Raw genomic sequence first — 6,226 nt, forward strand, 5'->3', positions numbered from 1 at the left:
ACATTATGCCCTGGGACAAAGTGAGACTAGCCTCCTATCAAATGCCACGTATGTAGATATTATGTTTATATAGTGGATCGATACAACACAATAGATGTTTTGGAACTTTTGATATTTATTGCCCCTCAACAGGCCACAACTGGGCAAAATTAAATTATGCTTGTTAAGCATTATTCCAAAAATAAATAAGAATCATATACAGTCTTTTTAGTGCAAATACAATTAGTGGTCTTGGCCACTAATTTTGTGGAAGCATGCATCGTTGAAAGATGTTTGAGTAAGTTTGAATTACTTTACACCGATGTGGATAGGCACTTTTGCCCAGGGCATAATGTGCATTTCATGATTACATTCGTTCCACATAAAATTACTTGTTATAGCTTTACTTATTATCTACACATTTGATTTAATTAATAAGTAAAGCTATAACAAGTAATTTTATGTGACAGACAGGAGAGAGTTTCTGCATGGTCTACATGCAAAATGCAGGTTAAACTAAAACAAGTAAAAAGAAATACATAGACACAAAATCAATACAAATACATAAATAAATACAAAATATTTATTGATATGAGACATTAAATGGAAAGATTGATAGGGTTACGCATAATGGAAGAAGTCATTTGTTTGTTCAATGGTTTAACATATATATATATATATATATATATATATATATATATATATATATATATATATATATATATGGGTTTAACATCATCACAGAGTATCGCAATAACAAATGTTTATTATTATTATTATTATTTTTCTTTTATAATCATATTTTATAATATAAAATGATGTGGAACAACTTATCACTTAGTCGTTGAGCGGCAGGAGCACAGTCAGACCTAGGATGGGAGTTCAAGGCCTGGCCACTTTTCTGGTGATCAGTCTTGTATAGTCTATATGAACGACGTTCCACTTCCGGGATTGCTCCCGCCGGATGTCCGTTACCTTCAGTTTTCTTTATGTTGAAATTTTAAACTCTGGTGGATTTATGAGGACTATGGTTAACTGCTCCTCAGATCTCTGCAGGGTAAATCAGACAGCTAGCTAAATAACCTTTGAGCGCCGCCCAAGATGATTGTGATTGGTTTAAAGAAATGCCAATAAACCAGAGCACGTTTTCCTCTCATCCCAGAATGCTGTGTGGACTAGCCAGACTAAGGGCCCTATCTTGCACCCGGCATAGCGCAGCACAGCGCAAAGCCCGACGCAAGTGTCTTAGATAGATAGAATAGAAAGATAGATTATGAAGACAGTCGCGTTCTCATATACAGGCGGCCGCCGTCTTGGGAGCTACTGTCTTTCTAAACCAGGGGTGTCAAACTCATTTTAGCTCAGGGGCCACATGGAGGAAAATCTATTCCCAAGTGGGCCGGACCGGTAAAATCATGGTATATATAACTTAAAAACAACAACTTCAGATTGTTTTCTTTGCTTTAATACGATCAACATAAAACATAAAGCTGGAGCCTGAGGACAGTGTGTCCAAAATAGTACAAGCACAACATCACTATTAATCATAAAACACCTCAAGTTATTTGAAAATTGTGAGGACAAAGAACACACAAACACACAATGCCTCAGTGATTCACAGAAGTATATCACAGATCACAGAACTATATCAGGGTGTCTCATGCAACACTTTAAGTGGGGTTGCATAGTTTATTTGACTCCTGATACCTGGCATCTTTTAGCTTTAACCAGCGCATCAATATCAGGCATCACATCCTGAGTGGCAGCCAACTTCAGGATGTGATTCAAGTGCTTGTGCGTGAGCCTTGAGCGCAGCTTTGTTTTATTTATGCTCATTACAGAGAAAACTTGCTCACAAAGATATGTGGTTCCCAAACATGCACAACAATTTTGCGGCGAGGGCTGTCAAGTTGGGGTAACCTGGCAAGAGATTCTGATAAAATGTGTCCAAGCCAGCTGCGGCAAATTTGCCCTTCAAATCCGAGTCACACTGCAAGTCTATTATTACAAGTTGGATGCCGACGGGCAGATCAGAGGGATTCACGGTGAATGGCGAGCAAAAAACTTTGAAGTCTTTCTCCAGTTCACCAAAAATCTGAAAGCGTTGCTTAAACTCCCGTAACAGTCCCGTTATTTTATCTTTGAACCGCTTCATGTCTGCCACATGTTGGGTCGCGCACACATTTTTCAGACAGGGCAAGTGAGCTGCATCACCACCGGCGAGTTGCGTCTCCCACAATGACAGCTTCAACTTGAAAGAACGTATGCTGTCATAATACTGCGTGACAACTTTGTTGCGCCCTTGCAGCTGTTTATTCAAGTTATTCAGGTGCTCTGTAACATCCACCATAAATGCAAGGTCCTGCATCCATTCTGCGGAATGAAATTCTAACACTGCTTTGCCCTTTTCTTCCATGAACTGTTCAATTTCTTCTCGTAAATCAAAGAAATGCCTCAGCACAGCACCTCGGCTTAACCATCTTACCTCAGTGTGGTATGGCAGGCCATAGATGTGGTCTTTCTCTCTGAGAAGGCTGTCAAACTGATGGTGATTCAGGCTTCTGGATCGGATGAAACTAACAGTTTGGTTGACCACCTTCATGACGTTATCCATCTTTAATGACTTGCAACACAAAGCCTCCTGGTGCAAAATACAGTGAAAAGTCCAAAAATCACATCCTCCATTTGCAGATTGCACTTTCTCTCTGAACTTTGTCACAACTCCTGCTTTTTTTCCCGATCATTGAGGGCGCACCATCTGTAGCCAGGCTGACAGCGCGGGACCAGTCCACTCCGACCCTGTCCAGCGCGCCGACGAGTGCGGTGAATATATCAGCTGCTTTCGTTGTATTTGTCATCGGCACCAACTCCACGAACTCCTCGGTGACGGTCAATGTGTCATCAACTCCGCGGATGAAAATGGCCAGTTGTGCAATATCTGTAATGTCCGTGCTTTCATCAATTGCAACTGAAAACGCAATAAATGACTTTACTTTTTGCTTCAACTGGCTGTCCAAATCCACTGAAAGATCGGAAATCCTGTCTGCAACTGTGTTTCTTGTCAGACTGATATTTGCAAAAGCCTGGCGCTTTTCAGGGCACACAATCTCCGCTGCCTTCATCATGCATGTTTTTACAAATTCACCCTCACTAAATGGTTTTGAAGCCACTGCGATTTCATTAGCAATGAGGTAGCTAGCTTTCACTGCAGCGTCACTGATGTCTCGGCTGTGAGTAAACACAGACTGCTGTTTCTTCAGACCCGCCAACAGTTCATTCACTTTCTCTCTTCTCCGCTGTCCTTGAAAGTTGTCATATTTGTCGGCATGAAGACTCACATAGTGGCGACGAAGGTTATATTCTTTCAGCACTGCAACATGCTGTGAACACACCAGACATACAGCTTTCCCAACACTCTGCACTCTGTGTCCACTTTTCTCTTTTTTGACAGAGACATATTGGGGCAATGAGGGTGCCAAAGCACATAATGTTAAAAGTAGAAGCTGTAATAAATATCGCGGGCTGGCTGCACTTGCTTGACCTACTTGCTCTGCCCCGGTATAAACAGTTTGCTTGCTTAACACAATTGCGATTGCGCCGTCCAGTGGACGCAATTGGAACAGCAGTTTATTTTATTGAAAAATTGCAGCTCATTTTTATACTTTTTTATATCATCTCGCGGGCCGGATTAAACCCGTTTGCGGGCCTGATCCGGCCCGTGGGCCGTACGTTTGACACCCCTGTTCTAAACTACCTTTACACTAGTAAACTGTCTGTACACTTAAAATGTTCTCAAAGCTTCGGTTAACATTTAGGGACCCTCATTATGCTACCGTTGAAGTGTGGTGATATTTTGAGCCTTTTTAGTGGTATAAATAGCGATTTGTGTTTTACTTTACCTGTGCCCCGAATACTAGTGTTGTAAGCTAATCAGCGGCCCTCGCTAGCTTTTTTCAAGCTACAAACACATTCGATTAGCATGAAAACATGTCCCAGAGAACGACAGAGTGGGTACACATCTATTATTAACCCCTAGGTTCGTTTTGCACCTGAATTTTCCATTAACCTACAGCGCAGGCTACTTTTGCTCACCTGGTAGAGCACGCGCCCACACATAGTAGGGTTAGGCCTGCTCATCGACACAGCTGCCGGCGGGTCTATTCCGACCTGCTGCCCCATTGCTGCATGTTATTCCCCATCTCTCTCCCCTTTCATGTCTTCATCTGTCCTATGACAATGAAGGCTTAAAATGCCCAAAACAATTATCTTTATCTTTTGTGCCCATTGACACCTCTTAATACATCCATGATTGACACCTGATGTGTTTATGGCTTTTTTTAAGGCATTTTGACTGCCGTGCTTCATTTTGAAGGCGATGTGATGCATATTGCATTTTATGGATGCAGTTTTGGGAAATGTGTGTAGAGTTTTGCAAAAAAGGTAGAGATAGTTTTGAAAACGTGTGTAAGCAGATGTAAAAAACTGTAAACGATGAGGCTCCAGGAGTAGTATCAGATCTGTGAGTCATTATGAAAGAGCGCCACCTGCCCATTGACACCTCGTTGTGGCCGAACATGGTAATGCAGCCTATTTCTCCCTGCCTCGTGGCCCTTTAGATGACGGTTCCATTCTAAGCGAGTAGAGGCAAAGAATTTCTAATATGGGAAGAAGTTCCACTCTCTCGTTACTTCCGGCTTCTGAACTGGTTGCAGTTCCACCAGAGTTCCATATAGGGGGCGCTCACAGGCCAGTGCAGAATGAATGGGACTCTATGGAGCTATACCCCTCAAAATCCACTTTTCTCAGAATATAATTTTTTGTCTAGTAATTTGAATGTTGCATTTGAAAGGGGAGGCTAAGAAAATACACACTGCTGGGTGTTAGATTTTTTTAAAGTGGCTTTTTTGTTCTAAAAAGCCTTTTAAAATGTCAATGACGTCATACACATATACGGCCAGAGATTCTGCTTTACGGCAAGCTCTGAGTCGCTTCCATTTTTCTCTCGAGGCATCGACAACACAGCTGACAGATTAGACTCTCCCTGTCAATACACGTGCTAGAAAGAGGTTTGCTAATGTTTTAAAGACCACGCCGAAATATTCACTCTGCCATTCTGGTTCTGCTTCGGATGCCGTCAAGCGGGATCTCCGATCGTAATCAGTCCTTCACTGACCAATCAGTTTGTCAGTTTGTGTTATGGGCAACAACGACTCAACCTGTAACAAATCGAAAGGGCATAAGTACTCGTTCATTCAACTTTTGACCTATAATCCATGTTGAACTTGCAAAAACTACAATCAAATCTGAGATTTCTCAACGACAATCAGGCGAAAGAGACAAATTTAGCCGTCTAGCTCCATAGGGTCCCATTCATTTTGCACTGGACCGTGATCACCCCCAGTGGAACTCTGGTGGAACTGCAACCAAAGTAGGTACAATGGGGCTTAATAGGGAGTGGAACGGCTTTCCGTAGACGGGCTTTGGTAGAGGCCACATTAAAAAATAACAAAACGACAACACAATCTAATGGGCTCGTATTTTCAGCAGACAAAATAACTGGAAAAGTACTACAGTGGCAGCCGTGGCTAGAGGAAATGTGATTAACTTAGAGCCCAACTCACCATGACCATATATACCTGATTAAAGTTCCTATTTTATGGATGAGTCATGAGAATTCGTATACATTCATTTTACATGGCATGTATCAAGCGTTACCCACAATTCCAATGGGCATCCTTAGCCAAATAAAAGCCAATAATTTGAAAACAAAAGCAATTTAAAATCGGAAAACAGTGTCTGCAGTGACTATGAGATGGAGAGAGTGTGTCCGACATCGGAATGAACAGAGAGTGTGTCCTACATGAGAATGAACAGAGAAAACAAGTATGCACCCTAAGTGAAACAAAAGCGACATTGGAGCCCTTTAAATACAGCTCGATTGTAAAGTTAATTTGGTAGTAGGGTGTGCAGCTGCCAGATACCGAGCGGACGGATGTAGGCGCTGCCATTGGGTCGAGCATTGATAGTGAACTCTATCGTCGTTGCTGCATGTACCATGTCTCACTAGCTCAGGGACTATAAGCCAGCTTGCAAAGCTACCTATACTTTTCAATGTTTTTTTAAGGCATAATGCAGATAATAGGCTACTGAGCCATATGCTCTTGTCTGTATGAAGACAGCTTAAAATTGTCTGCGTTTTTGTTTTTTTTCTCGCAGCCTAATAATTTTACCGTAATTCTTTGAATGC

At 41.8% G+C, this 6,226-nt stretch overlaps 1 pseudogene; it reads right to left on the reverse strand.

Moving 5' to 3' along the window:
• Window positions 1-1,663: 1,663 nt before the first annotated feature.
• On the reverse strand, window positions 1,664-4,158 carry LOC116045191 (annotated as a pseudogene).
• Between the last annotated feature and the right edge of the window lie 2,068 nt (window positions 4,159-6,226).

The sequence above is a fragment of the Sander lucioperca genome, chromosome 3 (assembly GCF_008315115.2).
Source record: "Sander lucioperca isolate FBNREF2018 chromosome 3, SLUC_FBN_1.2, whole genome shotgun sequence".
NCBI lineage: Eukaryota > Metazoa > Chordata > Actinopteri > Perciformes > Percidae > Sander > Sander lucioperca.